This window comes from Eptesicus fuscus, chromosome 12 (genome assembly GCF_027574615.1).
Source record: "Eptesicus fuscus isolate TK198812 chromosome 12, DD_ASM_mEF_20220401, whole genome shotgun sequence".
Classification (NCBI taxonomy): Eukaryota; Metazoa; Chordata; class Mammalia; order Chiroptera; family Vespertilionidae; genus Eptesicus; species Eptesicus fuscus.
The window spans coordinates 59,543,008-59,567,892 of NC_072484.1; the positions used below are offsets into that span (position 1 = coordinate 59,543,008).

The 24,885-nt window shown below is 39.9% G+C and overlaps 1 protein-coding gene and 1 pseudogene across 1 annotated transcript in view; one reads left to right on the plus strand and one right to left on the minus strand.

Moving 5' to 3' along the window:
• ARHGAP28 (Rho GTPase activating protein 28) overlaps positions 1 to 24,885 on the plus strand; it is a 145,391-nt gene that overhangs the window by 15,491 nt on the left and 105,015 nt on the right. The gene's annotated exons all lie outside the window — the stretch shown is intronic.
• On the minus strand, positions 21,754 to 22,701 carry LOC103303789 (interferon-inducible double-stranded RNA-dependent protein kinase activator A-like; annotated as a pseudogene).

The window sequence follows — 24,885 nt, forward strand, 5'->3', positions numbered from 1 at the left end:
TGAGCATGTCTTGACATGTAAAAATAAGAGCAACATGGATAATAAATAGGTAAATATACCCTTCATTGTTAAAGATTAAATTTTGCTTAAGGGTCATTTCACTCATTAAAATAAGAATTCAAATTCATTCTTACAATAAAAGTGAACTTGAACAAACCTCTATTGAGCCTTTATATGCCATATACCATATCAGGTTCTGGGGCACAAAGATGGTTAATAGTCCTTTGAAGAAAATAGATGAACTCATTAACAGAAAATAGATGAACTCATTATCAGAGAGAGATCACAGCTGCCCTCAAAGGAGCCATGCTTGGCTCCTTTGAGGGCAGCTGTGATCTCTCTCTCTCTCTCTCTCTCTCTCTCTCTCTCTCTCTCTCTCTCTCTCTTTCTCCCTAGCATTAGCCCACCAGCCAAGAATGAGCACTCAGTATTTGAATGATTGAAAGAATGATTGAGAAAAAATGCATGAGGTGCTCTAGGAGAGCAGAGAAGGTGTAACTAACACTCAGGAGTTACACTGGTGAGAGTGAGAGAGGGGTTAAGAAAACTTCTGGGAGGAGTTGATAACTAACTTAAGTCTTTAAAAGTTAGTAGAGGGGGCCCGGCCGGGGTGTCTCAGTGGTTGAGTGTTGACCTATGAACCAGGAGGTCATAGTTTCTGGTCAGGGCACATGCCTGGGTTTCGGGCGGATACAGGAGGAAGCTGATCAATGGTTCTCTTTCATCATTGATGTTTCTATCTCTCCCTCTCCCTTCCTCTCTGAAATAAAATATATATATATATATATATATATATATATATATATATATATATATATTAAAAAGTTAGTAGAGGGAATGAGAGAGGGAAGAATGTTTCTGGCAGAAGAACCAGTCTGAGGAAAAGGACAGCAGCATGCAGCCAGTCGCAATTGCTGGTATGACTAAGGCCAGGTAATGTGAAAGTAGAGGGAGGGTAGAGACCACTTCCTGTGCACTTGGGTAACGATTAGGGTCAGTCTGAACTCAGTTACATGCCCAGTTTCTTAATTTGGATAATGAAGAGGTTCCATTAGTTGACCTCTAAGGTCTCTTCTAACACTTAAATTTTATTTTCTCTATTATTAAGTTGGAAATGAAGGTAATTAGAAAATCCTATATATTCAACCAAAACATGGTTTCAGACCTGTACAAATTTTATAACAACACCCTTCCCGTTCTCATTTAACTTTGCTTATTTAATCTCTTGAATACTTATGCTGTCTGGTAGTAAGCATAAATTGTTGTCTAATTTCAGTGCCTGCAATTACTCTAAGTAGAGTTTGGCTTATTTTAATCAAGCTACCCAAGTCAGGATCATATATTAGTAAGATGTTAATCTTTCAGCTTTTCTTTGAAAAATAATAGCCTGTCCCATAAGCAGAACTAATCTTTAGATGATTATAAATTTGGAGGCCAATTAATAGAAATGTTGAGTACTGTTTAAGAATTTTACTTTTTTTTTCTTCCAGTTTAAAGAGAGTGGGGGGAATGGGAAAATATTAACCAAAGAATTTATATACATACTAGAGGCCCAGTGCATGATTGAAACATGCACGTGTAGGGTTCCCTACACGCTTTCGCTTTCGATCGCAGTGGAGCTGAGTGCCTGTCCGCTGGTGCACCAGGCCTTTCAGAAGCCTCCGGCGGGGAGGAGGCTTCCAAAAGGCCTGGTGCCAGAGCAGACAGGCACCCAGCTCCCCCGCTTTTGATGGTCTGCGGCGGGGCATGAGCTCGCTGCCCCAGAGGCCCCTTCTGTTCTGCAGCACAGCCATGGCACAGACGCTGAGCTCGAGCCACCGCTGGCGACACGAGCTCAGCGTCCCACTGGCCCAATCGGCCACCCTGGCCACCCCGAGTCCCGCCCCCTGCTCCTCCCTCTGGCCCAATCGTGGGTATAGCAGACTGGTGGTAATTTACATATTACCATTTTATTAGGTAGGATAGAGGCCTGGTACAGGGGTGGGGGCCAGCTGGTTTGCCCTGAAGGGTGTCCCTGATCTGGGGCGGCCTGAGCGAGGGGGGCCTGTGGTGGTTTGCAGGCTGGCCACGCCCCCTGGCGACCCAAGCAGAGGCCCTGGTATCTGGAATTTATTTTCCTTCTGCAATTGAAACTTTGTAGCCTGGAGAGGAGCCAAGCCTGGGGCACCCTCCGCTGCGGCAGCCATTTCTGTTGGGGTTATAATTGAAACTTTGTTGCCTTAAGCGGGTGGTCCCGGCCAGGGTGTGCGGAAAGCTTTGCTTCCCCTGTTGCCAGTGGCAACCCTGGCCTGCTCTCTCAAGCTCCATTCTGACGCCATTTCTGTTTGAATTTGTTTACCTTCTATAATTGAAACTTTGTAGCTTGAGTGGAGGCTTAGGCCTGCAACGGCTGGCAGAAAGCTTATTTCCCTCTGTTGCCTGGGAAACCTTGCTCTCTGTGGCTGTAGCCATCTTGGATGGGTTAATTTGCATACTCGCTCTGATTGGATGGTGGGTGTGGCTTATGGGCGTGGCTTGTGGGTGTGTCGGAGGTATGGTCAATTTGCATATTTGTCTATTATTAGGTAGGATATGCATAGGCCATGGACATGGATGGTAGTGTGGTGAAGGCCTAGATGGGGCAGGGGTTGGGTGGAGGGAGGAAGTGGGGGTGGGAAATAGGAACATCTGTAATACTGTCAACAATAAATAAACTTAAAAAGTTTATTTTTTGAAAGATAAAACTGATCAATATCGTATATGATAGATTTAATACTTGTATTAACATTGGTACAAAATTAGAATAAATATTTAATACAAATAAGTAGAGAAACGTGAGCATGTTGTTGAATATTTTCTCTGTATTTTTAAATAGTCCAACAAACATACACACAATTTAAAAAAAACACACACACATTTCACCTCTTTCCTCATTTTCTCCTTTTGAGTTTTTCTGAAAGACTAGGTCCCTAAACTGAGCTACCTGATGGTATATTGCAAGAATGCGCCTGTGAAGGAAATGGGCTAGAACAATGCTTCCCAACCCTTTTTTGGTCATGCCCCACCTAAGCATCTCTAAAATCCTGATGCCCCCTCTGTGACATATAATTCTTTTTTTAAATTTTATTTTATTGTTTAAAGTATTACAAATAGTAGTACATATGTCTCCTTTACATAGAATTCTTATTATTCAAAAAGTGAGCTCCTATTCACATGGAGGAAGCCTAAAAAGCCATGAACTTGGTCTAAACAAGCTTCCAAAGAACATGGCATCCATGAAAGAGAAAAATAAAAGAATGAAAGGACAGTTGAAGTACTGAGGAAGAAATCACTAAGAAATTGTTTTAAAAATAACAGTAACATGAAGTGATATGAAAAACAGCAAATAAAATTTCAAAACATAATACAGAACTGAAAAATATATAATATGTCACAATATATATTTATATACTGTATATGAGGCCCCTAGAATAATAAGAAATGCAAAAAATTCACTGTTAATAACTCATTCTCTAATTGCCCCCCTGTGGGGCATGTGCCTCATGTTGGGAACCACTGGGCTAAAGGCTTAGAAAATCCTTCTCCTCTTTCTCCATTCTTCTCCTTTCACTTGTCACTTCATCCTCTAATCTTAATGCAGGAGAAATTATATAATAGCAATGATCCTAAAGCTCTCCAAGATTTCTGAATGCATATTCCCAAACAAATAGGTTCTTTATTTAGTGATAATAGTTACTAAATTAAAAATTGAGGTGTACTCAACATTTTATAAAATGCTCAGTTAAGTGTTCAGTTAGATTACTTTCACCCATGTGACTACCATCCAAAACAAGATATAGAACATTTTTATGACCCCGGAAATCTCCTACCAGTTTCTGACTTCTGTCACCATAGATTAGTATTGCCTGTTCTTGGAAGTCACGTAAACAGAATAATACTATATATATTATTTACAGTAATGATGTTTGAGATTCAAACACATTATTTCATCAGAGCCCCAAAGTGGTAAAAGTGTACATAGACCCTTTGATGGTTTTATTTTATTGTTGTAACTGATTGTCATCCAGCTGTGTTACAGGTATTGGCTGTTGCATATAAGAGAGTCTAAGCAAGGGAGCAGGTTTAGGTTAAAACCCATCACAGTGTCAGAATCTAAAGGCTCATCTCCTCATGGTGGACCCAGGCACAATTGGGAGGTAAGCAGATCTATTTTTGGTACCTGCTCAGTTTGCTTTGACTTCTGGAACCTTTCCATTATCCTTCTAGTGCAGCAGGTAGGAATCCTTTGTTTCTTATCAAGGGACTATCTGCTCAACGCTTAAGGTGTTTTGCCTTTCCAAAGCATATGTGAAATGTTTAAATCTCTAATGGTGGAATTCCAGGTCCATTCAGGGAACAGAGGAGAGGTCTTTAGGCAGCAAGTCACATGCCTCATGAATATCATTTAGACCAGGGACTGGAAAAGTTTTTCTAAAAAAGTCGTTTGGCTTTGCTGGCCAGATGGACTCTGTTGCAAACCTGCTATTATTAGCATGAAAGCAGCAATACATAACCCAATAGATATAACTGATATAATAAAACTTTATGTACAAAAACAGTCAGAGGTCCGATGTGGTCCTTGGGCCATAGAACTCAGTTCCCTAATGTCGACAGCTTCTTATTCTGCCTACACTGAGGCTTATATAGTAAGCTTATCCTAGAAAAATACAGACAATTAGTTCTCTAGAATACATAAAGCCAAAAGGAACTGGAGATTTCGCCTATTACAGCCTCTCACTTTTCAGTGAGGGTTCTGAATCTCAGAGCAATAACTTTTTTTGGAAGGTCACAAAGAGTCAATGGAAGAGCTTCAGACAATTCAGAACTCTCACGTCTTTGACCAGGGTTCTTTGCTTTATTCAGATTGTGATGGATGTAATCCACAGGACCACAGTACCTCAGATATACTGTCAGATTGACATTGGGGAAACTGTCTTAAACTACCTTAGCTCACTTATTTTAAAGGAATAAGACAAACACAGAGAGAGAGAGAGAGAGAGAGAGAGAGAGAGAGAGAGAGAGAGAGAGAGAAACAACAATGGGAATTCAAGTAGTAACACTCTGGAAACTGAATCAAGGGTTGGCCAAGAAAAAATGAGAAATACACATTTAGCAACCAGTTTAATTAATGAAAATAAACAAGTTGCCAAAGAAATATCAATTGTTCCAGCCAAAACAATGAAAATAAATTAATAAAAGTACCTCACTTTGGGAGGGTCTCTCCAACTCTTTATAGATATCATATAGTCTATTGAAGTAAAGCATTAATTTTAAAAGAATCAGACTCAAGCAAAAACTTAACTTTTTTTGGAACTCTCAAACAGTTTATGCCCCTCCCCCCAAAGAAATTGAATAACTGATACAAATTAACTTATACATTGGAAGTAGCTGGCTTAATAGTAATCACAAACATATGCTGGAATCCTAGTGGTTCTACCAAAATTCCAGTTTTCAGACTTCACATTTAGCAGAGACATATATAGCTCTCACCCTCAGTTAACTTGGCCTGCGATTGCATGACACAGCTGGGGATGGTGATGACGGTTTTCCTAGTGTGTGCACCAGAGGGATCCAGGGCAGGCAGAGGGAGAAGACTTTGGGTCAGCACTAATGAAACTCTGACCCGCATAGGCATTTTGGTAATTCCATGAAGGCAAGAATGTTACTAATAACAGAGCAGATTTTGGAGGTCATCTCAGACTTGGTCAGCTGCAGTTAAGACTGTGGCTGCTGGTGTTATGGAATGCACCCCAATTTGTTTGGGGAAAGTGGTGAAAGAGATTCAGTTACAGGTTTTCTGCCTTCCTGGAATGATACCACTCCGAGAATAGAATTCTCCCCATATCCAAACATGATTGGACTTCAAATTCAGCAAATATTCTATTAAATAACACATTTACTGCATCAGTACTAATTTTGAGGAACTGTTTTAGATTTAACTTATCTCTTTTTTTTCCTGCTGTTAGGATGAATTTATTCAAAGCCAAATTAAAAATTATATTGTCAAAATTATTTAATGAACTATTGAAGCAAAGTAACTATTCACAAACTGAGTATGTATGGCTGATACTGTCTTTTAATTTGGAATGTACTTTCATTACTCAGAGATATTCAAATGGAAGCTAAAAGTGATGCATTTTGTGTTTTCTTGTTACTTGTTGCTTGGGGACCTGAGTTGTATTTTTACATACTGACAAAAAAGGTTATTATTTTTATCAAGTAGTTCTTAGCTTTTTCAAGTCATAGAACTCTTTGAGAATCTAATAAAAGCATTAGGTCCCTATGAAAAGTATCCATATTATGCTGCACATATTTGCATATGTGTTTTCAGGTGAGTCCATGGGTTGTAAGTTAAGAATATGCTGATTAAATTAGTATTTTAAATGTCTTCTTTTTTAAATCCAGGATATCTTTACATATATAGCTATGATGACCATTTTCTGTACCCGGAGGAACCTCTCATAATATTAAGAGTGTTTCCCTAGTACCTAGAGATTAGCTTTGAACAAATGTGGAACAAGTTCAGTATAAATATAGCACATGGCTAACCTAGGGAGAGGCTGCTAGAATGCCTGCTGTGTCGTAGGCTGCCATTCTGTGTTGTGTCTCTGTAATCAGGACACTTCTGGGTGGCTTTGCCATGATGAGCAACATCTGCAGCTCAGGCATTTCTGGCTGATATGAGAGAGCTGACAGGGCAGAGTCTGGGAGTGCCCTGGGCTCACGAGATAATACCTGTATGAATAGGATATTTATGTTCTCAGAAGGGAAAAATGTTGGCAATCAACACTTAATGAGATCATGGTGCAAGAAGGTACTGAGTTTTAGCCACTTCTCAAGGAAGGAGTAGAGGAAACAGAAGCCCTTCCGTATTTCACATATGAGGGTGGGCATTGTCTAATTGTTGTTTAATAGGAAGATAAGGGAAACTAATCCTTTTTTTTTTTTTTTTTTTTTTTGGCCCTCATGCCTACAGTCCATGGCACATTTCCTCATGGGAGTCTGCTTGGTGTTTCTAGTACTTTCCTCCTCGGATGCCTATGCAGGGGTGTGATCTGCATGGGAGACCAGCAGTTTCTAGTCTTGGGTGCTAAGACAGAGAGAAAAATGTTTGTTTATGCAAATGAATCATTTCTGAGATTAAGGTTAAATCTTCTAGTACATCTCTGGCCAATGTTATAAAAATAACATGAGGCAAAATGTGTGCACTAAGTCAAGCAGAGCAAACAACTGATCTCTTTGCACATCATCCAGTTAGTAGGCCACAGGCAACGGTACACTGAAGACAGATTCAGGAAAGGTTAGAAGTCATGACTAATAAATTAGTAGCGTATCTTTATAGGAAAGTTAGGAATGTAAGCATCAAATATTACTGTGCTCGCCCCTGCAAACAGTTCCTGGTGGCATTGTCTGAAAATTTCTGGACGGGGCATATATTCCTCCTTACCCAGGGGTTCATGTCCTGCCTTGATTCTATACAGCCTGTTCATCAGTCAGTTCATAGGACATTCATGGTTCCAAGGATCCTTAGAAACATCTTATTTATTCAATGAGGAAACTAAGAAATTAGCATCTCAGGCTTCTGCTATTCTAACATTTCCATACCATTATTTTTATTGTTTAAAGTATTACATATGTCTCCTTTTCCCCCTGATTGATCCCCCCTCCTCCGCCACTCGGACCCCCAAGGGCAAGCCCCCACTGCCCAGTGTCTGTGTCCATTGGTTATGCTAATATGCATGCATACAAGTCCTTTGGTTGATCTCTAACCACCCTCTCCCGCCCCCTCCGGCTGCTCCCCTGCCTTCTCTCTGAGGTTGGACTGTCTGTTCAGTGCTACCTTGTCTCTGAATCTATTTTTGTTCATCAGTTTATGTTGATTATTATATCCCACATATGATGAGATCATGTGATATTTATCTTTCTCCAACTGGCTTATTTCACTTAGCATAATGCTCTCCAATTCCATCCATGCTGTTGCAAATAATAAAAGTTCCTTCTTTTTTATAGCAGCACAGTATTCCATTGCGTAGATGTACCACAGTTTTTTAATCCACTCATCTGCTGATGGGCACTTAGGCTGTTTCCAAATCTTAGCTAAGGTGAATTGTGCTGCTATGAACATAGGGGTGCATATATCCTTTCTGATTGGTGTTCTAGTTTCTTGGGATATATTCCTAGAAGTGGGATCACTGGGTCAAATGGGAGTTCTGGAAGAGCATACTGTGTTCATGGATTGGTAGAATCAAAATCATTAAAATTTCCATACTACCCAAAGCAATCCCCATTAAAATACCAACAGCATATTTCACAGACCTAGAAAGAACTCTCCAAAAATTCATCCTATCTAATAATAGACAAATATGCAAATTGACCATACCTCCGACACACCCACAAGCCATGCCCACAAGCCACACCCACCATCCAATCAGAGCGAGCATGCAAATTAACCCAAACCAAGATGGCTACAGCCACAGAGAGCAAGGTTTCCTAGGTAACAGAGGAAGCCAAGCTTTCCGCCTGCCCTGGCCAGGCCTAAGCCTCCACTCAAGCTACAAAGTTTCAATTATAGAAGGTAAACAAATTCAAACAAATGGCGGCAGAATGGAGCTTGAGAGAGTAGGCCAGGGTTGCCGCCGGCAACAGGGGAAGCAAAGCTTTCCGCACACCCTGGCCGGGACCACCCGCTTAAGGCAACAAAGTTTCAACTATAACCCCAACACAAATGTCTTCGGGCCTCGGAGAGAGCCCCAGGCTTGGCTCCGCTCCAGGCTACAAAGTTTCAATTGTAGAAGGAAAATAAATTCCAGATACCAGGGCCTCCGCTTGGGTTGCCAGGGGGCGTGGCTGGCCTGCAAACCACCACAGGCCCCTCCCTCAGGCCTCCCCACACCCCAAGGGAACCCCCACCTGATCCGGGATGCCCTTCAGGGCAAACCAGCTGGCCCCACCCCTGTACCAGGCCTCTATCCTATCTAATAAAAGAGTAATCTGCAGATTGATCATCACTGCAACACACAATATCGCTGCCCCATGTGGTCAAAGATCCTTCCCCCATGTGGACACAAGATGGCCACCACAAGATGGCCAGCAGGAGAGAGCAGTTGGGAGGCACCCAGCCTGCAAAGGAGGGCAGTTGAGAGGGACCAAACCTGCAAGGGAGGGCAGTTGGAGGTGATCAACCCTGCAGGAGAGGGCAGTTAGGAGTGACCAGGCAATTAGGAGTGACCAGAGGAGGGAAGTTGGGGGCAAACACGCTGGCAGCAGAGTGGTTAGGGGGTGATCAGGCTGGCAGGCAGAAGTGGTTGGGGGCAATCAGGAAGGCAGGCAGGCAAGCAGTTGGGAGCCAGCAGTCCTGGATTGTGAGAGGGATGTCCGACTGCCTGTTTAGGCCCGATACCGGTGGGATCGGGCCTAAACGGGCAGTCGGACATCCCTTGAGGGATGTTGGCAAGGGTACAGGCTGGGCTGAGGGACAATCCCCCTCCGTGCACGAATTTTGTGCACCGGGCCTCTAGTCTAGAATAAAAAAAGACCCTGAATAGCCATAGAAATCCTGAGAAAGAAGGACAAAGTTGGAGGGATCACAATACCAGATATCAAGATATATTATAAAGCCACGGTTCTCAAAACTGCCTGGTACTGTCACAAGAACAGACATAAAGACCAATGGAACAGAACAGAGAACCCAGAAATAGACTCAAGCCATATGCTCCATTAATATTTGATAAAGGAGGCAAGAGCATACAGTGGAGTCAAGACAATCTCTTCAATAAATGGTGTTGGGAAATTTGGTCAGATACATGCAAAAAAATGAAACTAGATCACCAATTTACACCATACACAAAAACAAACTCAAAATGTTTAAAGGACTTAAATGTAAGGCGGGAAACCATAAAAATTTTAGAAGACGCCATAGACAGCAAAATAACAGACATATGTTGTAGCAATATCTTTACCAATACAGCTCCTGGGGCAATGGAAACTAAGGAGAAAATAAACAAATGGGACTACAGCAAAATAAAAAGCTTCTGCACAGCAAAATAAACCATCAGCAAAACAACAAGAAAGCCCACTGCATGGGAGAATATATTTGCCAATGTTATCTCCGATAAGGTTTTAATCTCCAAAATTTACAGGGAACTCATACAACTTATCAAAAGAAAGATAAACAACCCAATCAAAAAATGAGCAATGGACCTAAATAGACACTTTTAGAAAGAGGACATAGAGAAGGCTGAGAGACTATGAAAACATGCTCTAAGTCACTAATCATCTGAGAGATGCAAATCAAAGCAACAATGAGGTACCATCTCACACCTGTCAGAATGGCTATCATCAACAAATCAACAAACAACAAGTGTTGGAGAGGATGTGGAGGTAAAGGAACCCTAGTGCACTGCTGGTGGGAATGCATACTGGTGCAGCCACTGTGGAAAACAGTATGGAGTTTCCTCTATACCATTTTTAAAATGGGAAGGACTGATTTGTCATATTTTCTCATATTGTTGTTTTGTCATTATAACGTGTGGCATCATAACATAACATTCCTCTATCCAGACTGTCAAGTGGTGCTATGTAACCAAACATGGGTTTCTGTGGGATGCTTAGCATCATAGCTTTAGGACTGCGCTCCTTTCCAGGCCTTGGGATAGAAGGTATATTTGAAGCAGTATGGTCAGTCTGCCCTTGAAAGGAGTATTTTAATCCTAGAAGATGTAATTATTTCACATTGACATGTTCTTCTCAAGTAGGAAGGTGTAGTAGGTAACTTCAAGGAAGTATCCTCAGTGCATGTTCCAAGTTCAGTGAGGACCTCAGGGAGGTAAAAGTGATATGTTCAAAACCAGCCTTCCTTCCTTCCTTCCTTCCTTCCTTCCTTCCTTCCTTCCTTCCTTCCTTCCTTCCTTCCTTCCTCCCTCCCTCTCTCCCTCCCTCCCTCCCTCCTTCCATCCCTCCCTCCTTTCTTCCCTCCCTCCTTCTTCCCTCCCTTCCTTCCTTCCTTCCTTCCTTCCTTCCTTCCTTCCTTCCTTCCTTCCTTCCTTCCTTCCTTCCATCTTTCTATTATAATTCTTTTTTCCAGTTTTTCAAGACATAATTGACATACTCTGTAAGTTTAAGGTGTACAACATAATGATTTGACTTACAAATATAGTTAAGTGATTACTGCAATAAATTTAACCTCCATTATCTTATATAGATACAAAAAAAAAAAAGAAAAAAAATTTAAATGTCATTTCTGATAACCTTCAGCTCAGTTCCTATTTCAGGGTTTCTTCTTATGTCTCCTGGACTTTTCCTCTTGGAGAAGGGAGCTTAAACTCACAATGTCTTGAAGGTACCCTGCTCTCACTTCTCTCTGGGTCCGTATGCACAATAATAAATGCTAACATTTATTTAGTCCTTCCTCTAAAGCCTGCAGGGGCCAAGCACTTTGTGTGTGTTAACCCCCAAGGTTTTACTCCTAGGCGGTAGGTACTATTTTGCTTCTCATTTTAAAGATTTGGAAACAGAGTGTAAGTAACTAGCCTGAGGGAAATATAATTACCTCATTTCAAAACCCTACTGCTGCTTCTTTTTAAAAAATGTGGTAAAGTATACATGGAGAGCTTGTCATTCTTAACACCACACTCTGCCCCCTTTCTACACATCCTACAGCCGGTGCCTGAGGAGCCAGTCCTCACCCTGTTAAGTCCTATTGTCCTTGGGGATCCAGTCACAGCTTACTTTGCCTAGAAAGCCTTCCCTACTACCTTTCCTCCTCCCTTCCAGGCTGGCTCCATTTTATCTCTGTTGTGCTCCCTGTGAAGCCCGGGCCAATGATAATTATGATGTTATTCTGCCTGCTCCCACACTAGGCGGCAGCTCCCCGAGAACAGAAGCCACGGCCGGCCTGTCTTGGTGATCGCATGCCCAGTAATGCTCTGTAAATGTTGATGGCATGAAGGGAAAGGAGCAATGTATGAATTTCCTTTTCCAAAATTGAAAAATGAATTTTCTTTTCCAAATTTGACTCTGGTTAAAATGTGTCACAGAAGGCAGTTTCTTACAATAAGAAATAGAAAATGAAACGCGGAGGAAACACAGGGAAATGCTAATCAGGGTCAGGTTCCACAAGGTCAGCTGGTTATATTTTCACTTTGTCAGATTTTATCTCTTGTAAAGAAAAAACAAAAACCACTGGAGGCGAAAGAGAAAGGAAATGCTTTTGTTTTTTCATACTGTAAAACCAGAGTTTCCATGACCTCATTGTGAGGCAATCCCTCCTATTGGAGATAATATGTCTCCTGTGAAAGTGCAGCATCTAATTTAGGGCTCGGTAACTTGGGATGATTCATTGGATATCAGAGACTGTAATTTTAAAGACTGGAAAATGATGGCCATGAGGAATATGCATAGAAATTGATTGTTGGGGCTGGAGCATAGAAAGGCAAAGTGAACAATGCCAACTGAGTCAACAAGAAGAAATATCACCCAACTGGTGGGCTCACGATACTCTATGGGGGCGTCTAGAGTATCTACTGGTTCTCTACTGGGTGTTCCACCCCCAGATGGTACCGCCAGACCCAGGAAAAGCAGCTACAGCAGCATCATAGATTACAAAAATACTCTAGGTAGTGCTGTCTCTCTGTAATTGTGTAAACTGTAAGATTTGCTATTTAATTTTTCTTTCTGATTTTAGTTTGATTGCATGTCCTTGAAATTCTCTACGGTCATGAAGGTGATTGGCAATTGCTAAGACAAGGAGTCAATTTTTCTATTATAAGAAATAGCAAAGTCTCTTCCATTTTGAAGATATTCCTACAAAACTCTTAAAAAAATTGCAGGCGTCTGGGAAATTGAACTTCATAAAATAGTGCTTAATTAGAAAGGAAGGAGAACTACATTTGTAGAACAGACCAATTTGATTATATTTTAACTATTAAGTAGATTAATTTTCAGGGTGGTCATTCTTTATTATATACATTTAATTGACATTAAATTATATTAAGAATTTAATTTTAGCTCCCTTTACAAATTGGCCAATGCCCATTCACCCTAGGTAGACTAATAAAATTTCTACTCAGTCATGCTATTTATTAATCCTCATTACTTCTCTTGGAGGGAAAACATGAGTGGGCCAAGTGGATTTCTTTCCCCTAGTGAGTTCAATGACGACAGTTTCTGGAACTATTTTAAAAGAATGTGAGCATTATCATAAACTAGAGGCCCGGTGCATGGATTTGTGCACTGGTAGGGTCCCTCAGCCTGGCCTGCAGGGATCAGGCCAAAACTGGCTCTCTGACATCCCCGAGGGGTCCCGGATTGCGAGAAGGCAGCTCTCGAGTGACGCACCCCAGTATAGGGCTCCCTCTTCTCTAGTTCCGGGTGCTTCACCCAAGAACCACAGCTGCCAAGTCACCACAGCTCAGCAGCTCCTGCATTGAGCAGCTGCCTCCTGGTGGTCAGTGCATGTCATAGCTACTGGTTGGATGGTCAGACAGTCGCTTAGCCTTTTATATATATAGACCCCAATTCAAACAATGAAGCAATACAGACCCTTCTTCCTATTCTGATTGCATAACTGGCATCACAGGTCAATCAAGAACTAGTGCTTAACTTGAAAATTTCCTTAGGAGCTTTCTCTTGATCCTCTCTCCCTAATTTGGTCTCTTTATTCAAGGCCATTTGTGTCTTTAGTTAACACGGATCTCAGGCAGTGCAACAAAGGTTCCAGGCTCAGCAAAACCTTGCTAAATCACTTCAGCCGCTGCACAAAGAGGACCATGTCTAAACAGAAAGGACTGCTGTGAAAAGGGCCCTGGAAGCCTCTCATGGGTGCAAGGTTAATTCTTAGCCTGGGATTGCTGTGTGATGATACAACAGGCTTTGCCTCCACTTCGCTCAGGAGCACAGACAGGTAACAATGAGCTCGCTTGTTCCTCTCAACACTTCTTTATCATCTGGTCACAGTTCAAGAATGCAGAGGCTAGGTTCCTAAGCGATGCTCAGTGTCATTGCACCAGGTTATTTTTCTGCCTCTTTGTATGCTCATAATCATTCTGTTTACTCTTGTCTTTGACCCAGTGGTTGACTATTTCTTTTCTCTTGTTGCTGTAAACACTATATGTAGGAGTAATAGATGAGGTAAAAATAGTGCTTCAAACCATTTCCTAATAAATCATTTGCTTTTGTGTCTTACAGAAATGCCATTTAGTCAAGTGGTTCTGAATCTAGGCTGAGTCTGGGACTTGTAATATCCAGATCAGTGGTTCTCAACCTTTCTAATGCCGTGACCCTTTAAAACAGTTCCTCATGTTGTGGTGACCCCCAACTATAAAATTATTTTCGTTGCTACTTCATAACTGTAATTTTGCTACTGTTATGAATCGTAATGTAAATATCTGTGTTTTCTGATGGTCTTAGGCGACCCTGCTAGTGGGTCACGACCCACAGGTTGAGAACCGCTGCTGTAGAGCCTAAGACCATCGGAAAACACAGATATTTACATTACGATTCATAACAGTAGCAAAATTACAGTTATGAAGTAGCAACGAAAATAATTTTATGGTTGGGGGTCACCACAACATGAGGAACTGTATTAAAGGATTGCAGCATTATCTAGATGCTCTGTTTGAAAAGGTACTAGTGGTCTTATTTTGTAGTTTTTTTGAGTCTTGGAAAGAGACTATTAAATATTTCTGCTTATTGAAAGCCTAAAGTAAAAGCATTACTTTGACACAAGAGCCACTTGTTTAATTAAAAATGAATTTCTTCAAATTAGCCTTTTAAAATGTTTTTCTTAGATACGTATTTCTATTTTATCTAATGCAAAGTGACAATAAGAACAAAGTATTATATTTTCAGTGAGACCAAATTGAGATCAACCATTTCTTCCTTCTCTCTCCCCTATTTGTATTTGAGATTCATGGGGTTCATGCCATCTTATGATTTACTCTATATCATATAATAAAGTTTCAGCTTATTCTATAACTGCAGACCACAGTTGAAATAACGTAATATAGAAAACCTCACATAGCATGAGGCTTGGTTCAAGATTGACTGTTAATAAAATGGATATTTTCTAAACTAAATGAAAGGATAATATTTGGAGCAGTGGGGTTGAATGAATTGAGGCATCTTATTTTTGTTTCTGTTTTTGAGTTCTGATGGTCTTCTCAGACGCATGGCTCTTGCATGCTCTGGCTCTGTTTAGTCCAAATTCATCTAGAAACATTTCAATCCAAGCATACTGAGTTTTGTCTTAGTAAATATGGTCTGTGCTCATAACAGACAAAGAGGTTGCTGCAGCTCTTAGTAGGAGTTTAACTATAAAGCTGACACACAGAATCAAGCTCACTTTTTGTGATTAAGATTTGGTCAAATACTGGTCTACCTTAAGTGAATATGTTCTTATCTTGGGTATCACATCAATAGCTCTAAAATATGCGATACAATTGATTCTCTGTTTGCAATAATTATACCTCTTTTCTTGATGTCTACTTATCTTAAATAAGACCATTTTCATGAAGGAATAAGGTAGCAGGTAATTAGGAAGAAATGACTGTTTAAAACATTATTATAGAATGTAATATATAATTTTTTGGCCATGTGACTCTGAAGCTATAATTATTTTTCTTACTTCTTAAATAAAATATCCACATCTTTCTATTAAATGTTATCTTCAGACCTTATTGCAATTTCTCCCCAAAAGGTAACACATGCAAGCAACTTTTATAGAGAAACTTTTAATGGTATGTCATTATCATAGTGAGGTTAAACCTATCTTTGGAAAACTGAGACCAGTTAGCAGTGCTAAATCATGGTGGGATAAGGTATATTTCAGGGAAATTAAAGATGAATATAGTTCTGTATTGGGTATCATCATCAGGATAAGTTGAAATACTAAGATCTTTTTTAAAAAAAACAAAACCATGTTGGCTAAGAAAGAGAAGTTCTTAGTGCCAGGTGAGAAACAAAGTCAGAATTCAGCAAGTACAATATACAGTTATATCATATAATGAACATACAGTAAAATGTTGAAAAGTTAAATACACAACTTCTATGAAATTGTTTTAGAAAAGAATTTTTAAAACTAGTAAAAAGCTTATTTTCTACTGACATTTATATTGTTTTTACAGCACATTCAAAACACTTTCCAAAGTCACTGGCAGTTCCTTAGCAGTATAAAAGATTCATAACTAGAAAAAGGGAATAATTCAATAACGCAACAATTAGAGTTGATTTCAGATTTATTATCTAAAGCTCATCTCAGTTTACTTTAAGCTCCTGCAATATAACTTTCCCTTTAAAACCTCTCTCACCATTACTATTACTTTACATTCTAATCTTTAATTCATATGAAGGAATTTGTTACAGTTAGTCGGGGTCAGAGACTCAATCTCTTCCAGAGGATACAACACGGAAATGGGCCTTGTCCTTCCCTAGATTTATTTCACATTACTGATTTTACCTAGGTGTACTTCAGAATACAAATGTGTAAGTACTATATATTCATGTCAGGGGTTCTTAGAATACAGGAAAATGAATTCATGAGATTATACTTATGTCTATCTACAATAACCCTTTTCCCCCAAGTTAAATAGCAGACTTTAAAACCCATGTAGACATATAGAGAAAAGTGCATACACTGTATGATTTCATTCATATACCATACAAAAATATTCAATACAAATCTATGGTATCAGAGCTCAAGATAGTGGTACCCCTAGGGTGGGAGTGGGGCAGAGTGTGGGAGGAACCTGAAGCCATGGCCAAGTTATATTATGTACTGAAGGTTCAGATTTTTCATCTGTGGAAAGCTATATAATAGTATGTACCAGTATAGTTCTTGGCTTACTATGTGGTGCATAGTGAGGGTTTAACAAGCACTCAGTAGTACAAATAGCCAATGGCCTACTGATAGTCCCACAGGTTTCTTAAATTCAGGAGACCCATTTAATTTTATCTTCCTTCACAATTATTGACCTATTTGGTGGTGACATGGAAATCATTCTCCTTTTCCCTCCTGCCCTCCATCAGTCATGAAGTCTGTTGTTTAGATTTTCAGAGTACATGGGTTCCTTTCATCCCCATGGAATGACTCAAGCCATCAGCGTTTCTCAAATGCCTTGATTCACCTCTTGCTATTTATTCTCTAACAATCTCTATTGCAAAAGGGTTTTATTTCATTCAGTTTCTTTTTAATGTACTACACCATTCTCTTTCAGCTAACAAGTTATTCCTTCTATTAGAAAGAGTTCTCTGTGTCTCTCTTTGCCTCCCCCACTGTTATATGCTGAGTTGTGTGCCCCCAGAATTTATATGTTGAAGACCCAACACCCAGTACCTCAGAATGTGACTGCATGTGGAGAAAGAGCAGTTAAAGTGGCAATTGAGTTAAAATGAGGTCATTGGAGCAGGCCCTCCTCCAGTCTGATTGATCTGATAAGAAGAGGAAGTTAGGCCACATACTGGCACAGAGGGAAGACCAGGTGAAGACAGAGTGGGAGGAGGGCCATCTTCAAGCCAAAGAGAGAGGCCTCAGAATGAAACCAGCAATGCCAACACTTTGATCTCCGACTTCCAGCCTCCTGTGAAAAAATAAATTTCTCTGTTTAAGTCACTCAACTGATGGTATATTGTTGGGGCAGCCCCAGCAAACTAATATATCCACAATGGATTTATTTCATTCTTCAGGTCTGAGCTTTGACCATTCACTGTGGGCTTGGGCCTGCTCACATTAATTCTCAAAAAAACCTTTATGACGGGGAGGCAGTTTTGTCATCCTAAATATACTGATCAGAAAACAGGGCGAAAGAGAGATTGCCAACCAATGGGATTGTGTCCAATAGACACAGTCTCTTTTATTTGTCAAGATAGAATATTCTTACACAAGTATTAGAGTTTGACTCCAGACTAGCCTTATTGACCTTATCATAGCATTCATCCAATGTTACTGCAAATAGCTATTTAATTTTCTTCTCCCGGAGCACAAAGTCTGTCTGTGTTTTTTCCTCCCATCTATCGGCCAGTGTCTAGCACAGTGTGTGGCCCACAAATATTTGCTGGATGCTCCCAGCTCTGGTGCAGATGAACTGCCATAGGCAGCCCTGTGCAGCCTGCAGATGGGGAAGCAGCACAGCAGCGATGCTCTGAAGTGGAGGGGATGAAAGAGCAGAAGTGTGGCTCACAGGGCTCAAGAGAGTATGGCATCTCAGCATCCCATAACATCTCCCTCTTCTTCCCTCACAGTGTGTGCAAGTCTGTTTATTTGTGGTCAGGGGAAGAAAGTATGAAAGCAGACAAGTAATTATCAAGAAATATTTTATAACCAATCTGTATTCCTGTATCTAGTTGGCCCTTTCCTGGCTATTTTGTTCTATCAAAACATTAAAAAAGACAGTTTTTTTCTTCAGAATTTTAGGAATATATGATAAAATCTAATTCTACACATTTAATTTGTACATGGGAAGAGGCCTCATAGAATAAAAGAATAAGACTAAGTAATTTCAGTGAAGGACAAATATCTCAATTATTGAATTATTTGATGTTAAAAAACAATGCAAGGTGACACATTTTTTAGAATTTTGTAGGTACTTTCTACAATCCAAGGTCCATTAACACTGGCACACTGGCCCATGACGATTCCTGTGATCCGGTGAAAGCTGGGCCAGGCTAGTTCTGAATTATAATTTTAAACTTAAGCTTTTAATTCATTTGATGGGTATTAATGAAGTACTTAGTGAGCGCCAGACATCGGGGATATGAAGGTAATAGATAGTCTCTGCCCTCAGAGTATTTTGTCTAGTGGAAGAGACAAATGTGAGAGCAAATACATGCAGTGAGGGAGATGGGCTGGGATGGAGATATGTTCAAGACCAAGGGCACAAAGGAGGCAGCAGCTGTTACTGCCTGGGAGACAGGAGAGCTTTTAGAGGCAATGGCCTTTATACTGGGTTCCGAGAGAGAAATCCTTGAAAAACCTATAGCTCCACTTAGAAATAAAACAAATTATTTCAGACAATTCTTTTTGACACATGACATAAAACTTTTCTAAATATAGGCTTATCATCAAAAGTTACTCTCAGCCCTGGCCCGTGTGGCTCAGTTGCTTGAGTGTTGTCCCATGCACCAAAAGGTTGCCAGTTCGATTCCTGGTCAGGGCACATGCTCAGGATGTGGGCTCAATCCCCTGTAGGGGGTGCATAGGGGAAGCAACTGATCCATGTTTCTCCCTTACATGGATGTTTCTCTCCCTCCCCTTTCTTTCTAAAATATCAAGCAAAACCTATTTTAAAAAATTATTTTCAAAAAATGAACATAGCCACAATCTAAGTACACCTACTTTCTACTCTAGAGTTTGTTTTTTATTTTATACTTAGAATGATATTTTATTAACAACATTTTATGACCAAGGACAAGAGTGATATTTCCTAGTGCTAAAAGGCTAATTTCATGAAGAAAATCTAATAACCCTATATGTGTATGCATGAACCATAAGCCTTCAAAATATTTGAAGTAAAAACTCTCAGGACTGAAAGGAGAAACAAACAACTCCTAGTGATAGTTGGAGATGTCAGCACTCCTCTCTCAGTAATAGATAGAACAAGTTGTGGCAGAAATAGAGTTGTGCTATTCTGACCCCTTCCCAGAAAGTAGTATACTTAGCCTATACCCTCAGCTGTCACACTTTTGGGATCTATCGCCTAGTCACACCATGGCTATCCTGTCAGCAGGATGCTGTTAGCTCATGTCTGAGCACAACATGAGCGGGGCCAGTATCTGCTGGGGACTGCCCATTAGCCTGGCTGAGACTTCCTGGGACCTGCACGCAGTGTGAGGCTCTTTCTCTGCCCCATCCTGCTCCCTCTCACCTTTATCTTTCACCAGTGTTTCCTTCCATAAGTCTCGTGAACCTTTGTTTCAGTTCTTTATTTCTGCTTTCCTCAAGACCCAAACTGACAAAGACGTCTGCTTTGTCTGAATTGATATGGCCCATGCAAAATTTCTTATGATTAATGTTGATGTGGTAAGTTTAGTCCATCCTTTTACTTTTACTCTGTCTATATAATGGAAATGTGTTTCTTGTAGGCAGCATATCGAGTTGGGTTTAGTCTACTATCCTGCTGTATGTTTTCTATTTAGCCCATCTGTTCTCTTCACCACTTTTCCTCTTTCCTGGCCTTCTTTTGGATTACTTAAGCTTTTTTTTTTTTTTGTATTATCTTCTATCTCCACTCTTGTATTATAATATAACTCTTTGTTGATTATTTTTAGTGGTCACTCCAGAGTTTACAATATGGTACTTTATCTTACCACATCCCACCTTAAAGTAATATTATATTACTTCACGTATAATGTAAGAAACTTATGACCTTATGCTTTCATTTTTCTCTTTCCTGACCTTTTTGATTTTGTTGTCATAAATTTTATGTATTTAATATTTCAAAAACCTTGGTATTATTTTTGTTTTAACCAGTCAATTTTATTTTAAAGAAGTAAAAATATAAGAAAATTCTTTTTTATGTGCCTACATATTTACAAATTCTCACACTTTTATTCTTTTGTGTAGGTCCAAGTTTCCATCTAGTATTATTTTCTTTCTTCTTGAAAAACTTTAACATTTCTTGTAGTGCAGATCTGCTGTATATGAATTCTCTGTCCTTTTGTTTGTCTAAGATTGTATTTATTTTGTCTTTTTTTTTAAGGCTATTTCCACTGGATATAGAATTCTAGGTTAACCTTTTTTCTTTCATTACTGGAAAGGTGTCATTCTACTGCTTTTTGCTTGTGTTGTTCCTAATCAGAAGTTTGCACTCTTATCTTTGTTCTTCTGTACATAATATGTCTGTTTTCCCCCACTCTGCTACTTTTGCTTTTTCTCTTTATCTCTGTTTTCAGCAATTGCATCATGATATGCCTGGATGTGTTGTTTTTGTTTGTTTGTTTGTTTATTTGTTTGTTTGTTTGTTTTGTGGGGGTTCGTTGAGTTTCCTGGATCTCTTGTTTATAGTTTTCTTTGAATTTGGACACAGTTCAGCTATTATTTCGTTATTTCATTTTTATCCCCTTTTCCCATCCCAGGACTCCAATAACACATATGTTAGCTTACTTGATGTTATCCCACAGGTCACTGAAACTCTGTTCATTTTTCAGCCTTTTTTCTTTGTCTTTTTCAGTTTGGATATTTTCTTTTTATTATTGAGACATAATTGACATATACTTTTTAATTAATTATGTTTTATTTTATAACAACAGCTTTTTATTACATGGATCAAATATGCAGCAGACCAGTCATGCCCCTTAACATTTAATAATCACATTCACTAAAAGCTTGTTAGAGTATTCCTCAACACTCTAATTCTAAGGGGCTTCCTTCAAATTCCCTTTACAAAGCCTTGCGAAAAGAAGTTAAGCACCAGAAAGAAAGACTGTTGTTAACAGTAGTTTTACTTCATCCTCCTCCTCATCATCAATAAACATACAGTTTCTTCCTTTTAAATACCAGTACATGGCATTGTAAAATGGGTACTACACTCTGCCTATGGTACAAAGTATGTAAGTACAATATACCAATACAAACTTGAAGCCATTAAAAAGAGCTTAATAACAACTACTAGGAGATGATGAAATCTGAAGTGTTAATGGAATCTTTGAAGATATTTAGAAACAACACACAAACTCAAACATTATAGTAAACGTTTTACTTGGGAAGGGGCGAGAGGGGAATTTTTGTGGGTTTTCTAAGTTGCTCTAAGTGTATTTCCTTCTTGCTGTTATCATTAAATACTGCAAAGCATTGTGAGCTACATCACTCTGCACATTGCTACAGGCGATCCCAGTGCCATGATAGACTGTGATGGGATTGGTGTACACGTCAGTGCAACACTGATATTGTTCCTTGGCCCTCAGTTTTCCTATATCCAAATATGTTCTATTAAAACCTTGTTCCTTGGTGATTTCACTAAGCAGCTGGATGTAATCTGTATTTGGAATACTGAGGAGGCTTCTTTTCAGTAAGTTGATCTTTTCACCAGGAGAATTCCTCAAAGAATGCCAAGTACATCCTAAAGAATGACCTACTACTTTTGTTAAAGAATGTGGTTCTTTGGAGAAATATTAGAGAATTTCTCAAGAAATTTCTCAGCAGTATTTCTCTTGGCCTTTTTTTTTTTCTTGATGACCCCTTTCCAGTTTCCATAAATGACTTGAGCCTGCGAATTGTGGTAAATTCTTCTTTATGAGCAATTCTTCCTTTCTGGGAAAAGGTATATTCAGGAAGTCTCCAGCTGTGATAAACAGCCAATTCCTATAATGAACAAATAGGATTAAGTTTGGTTGTTTGGAAGGATCAGGTATTAAGGGGTCAGGAACTACAAAGCAAATACTTGCATTGGCTTTCAAAATGTTTGTGGTAGATTCTGCAGTTCTATGTTTCACCAGCTTATTATTTGTACCTTCATCTGTGCAGGTTGTCACCAACGATTACTCTGAAGGTGAAAGTGGGCACATGTATTTGCACATCATATCTTTCACATTCATAAATCATCTGGGACATTCTTGGTCTTTATGCCATATGTGTGTAATACCTAAATTTTGTATTTTCCCTAGCATAGCTGTAATCATATTCCCCAAACTGAAGGTCCCGCTGTCTTTGTGCCCCAGTGGCGGGGCCACCATGCAATGCCTGCTCTGGGGCATGGAGAGAAGGGAGGGCTCAGTGGTGGTAGGAAAAGTGGTGCATTGGAGAGGGCATGTCCTTGCTCCCAGGGTCATCCAGTCCCTGAGAGGAGCACTCCAGTGTCAGCACTGGTACTACCACTCAATATTTTTATTGACAAATAAAGACATGTAAGGTATTTTCTCTATTGTTTAGCTTTTGAATTTACTGGTCTTTTCCTTAGCAATTAGTTAATGTTATGATAATTCCATCTGGTATATTTTTATTTCAAATTTTAAAAACTCTAAAATCTTATTCTTTTTAATCTTTCATTTATCTCCTCTTATCTTTGAAATTCTTAAGTATATTGAGCATAATTACTAGTATAATTTATCCTTTTGTACTAATTCATCAGCTCTGTCAATTGAGTCTGTTTCTATGTCTTCTTTTCCTGATTCTTTGCATGTGTCACAGTTTTTAATTGAATGATGGACTTGTGATATTTTTTGTTGTTTTATTTAGTGTAAAGTTTTATTGTCTTTCTTTCTCTTAAAAGGGTTGTTAGGGCAAATCTACAATAGCCTTTGCTCTAGGGCTGATTTAGCTATACCATTGAACTGATACTTTAAAGTATCTATCTACACTAATAAAAGAGAAAGATGCAAATTGACTGTACCTTTGCGATGCCCACCAGCCAATCAGGAGTGAGTATGCAAATTAACCCAACAAAGATGGCGGGTTAATTTGCATACACAGGTGCCGAGCGGCCGGGGGTGGGATGCAGGTGTTCTGCACCGCTCCAGCCGCTCCAGGCCTCTGGGCAGCATGGGAAGGCGGAAAGGCAGCTCCGGGCTGGAGCAAAGGTCGAAAGGCGGCTCCGGGCCAGAGCAAAGGCGGTGCTGGAAACCAGGGGAGGGAAGGCCCATTCTTGCACAAATCTTCGTGCATCAGGCCTCTAGTATATATATAAAAGGCTAAGTGACCGTTCGTCTGTCTGTCCAACCATCTGACTGACTAACCGCCAGGTACATGTGACATGCACTGGCAATTTAAAAATAAACGTTGACTCACGCATGTGTGATACATATAAAGCTCTCACTGGCACCAATTGCACACGTGTGTTTTGATCTGTCATTGTTGATCGTGAATTTGGTTGACACTTCAATTATAGAGAAAGGGTGAATAGCGATATTAAAATATTTATTCTAATTAATTTCCTTTCGATGTGCATGAATCCGTGCACCCTGCCACTAGTCAAATTACTAAAAGCATTTTTTTGTTGTGGTGACCTTAAGCCCAGGTACTCAACAAAGACTGCCTATTCTGGTTGGTAACAACTCAAGTGTCTCCTAGCTCTTTGGCAGATCTGGGGATTGTGTACTTATAGATCTTCATTTGTTTTTTTGCCCATAATTACGAAGTTGACCTTGTGTATGTCAACTTAATATTCAGCAGCAAACTCAAGAAAACCCCTGTATCGATTTCTTGAGCTCCTTGTCTGCATAGATCCTTCCTGTATGGTACTTTTCCTAGAGAATTCCATCTGCCTTAGCCTCAGTGCACTCTGTTCTGTGGCCCTGTAACTCCCTGAGCCCCAGTGTTCTTGGGTTTCCTCTCACTGCACTGCTGGTCTGGAATGTGCTTTCAGGCTGAAAGATGGGATGACTGTGGAACTCACTGCAGATGTTCCCCTTTGCTCAGGGACCACATTTTGTGCTTCCTTTAATCTAATAACTATAAACAGTTTTTCACATATTTTATCCATTTTTCCAGTTATTTACATTGGAAAGGCTAATCCAGTCCCACTTAATCCATAATTGCCAGAAACAGAAGTTTTCATTTTTATGAATACTCTGGATGTTTTCTCCTACATATAAGGTAGCCTTGATATCTTGATGAAGTTTGTCCTTAGCTGGGGTAGTCCCGCTATTAATCCAGGAAATAGCTGGCAGGTTCCTCAGAATCCCCAGGAGAGGCTGTCGGAGCCTCTGGGTGAGCGCCTACAAGCTTTCTTACATTAGAGGGAGAAGCAGCTTGACTATTGGATGACAGTTTCCACAATTCACCCCCTGCCCTAGGGTCAAATGTGCATGTTCTGGGAGGCATTTAAGCCACATCTGATAACCCTCTAATTGAACTCACAAGCTCCCTGTAGAAGGTATTTGTTAGGCCAGAGGCTACGTGTCAGGCGAGAGAAAGCCTTGCTGCTGAAAGCTGTCAAAAAT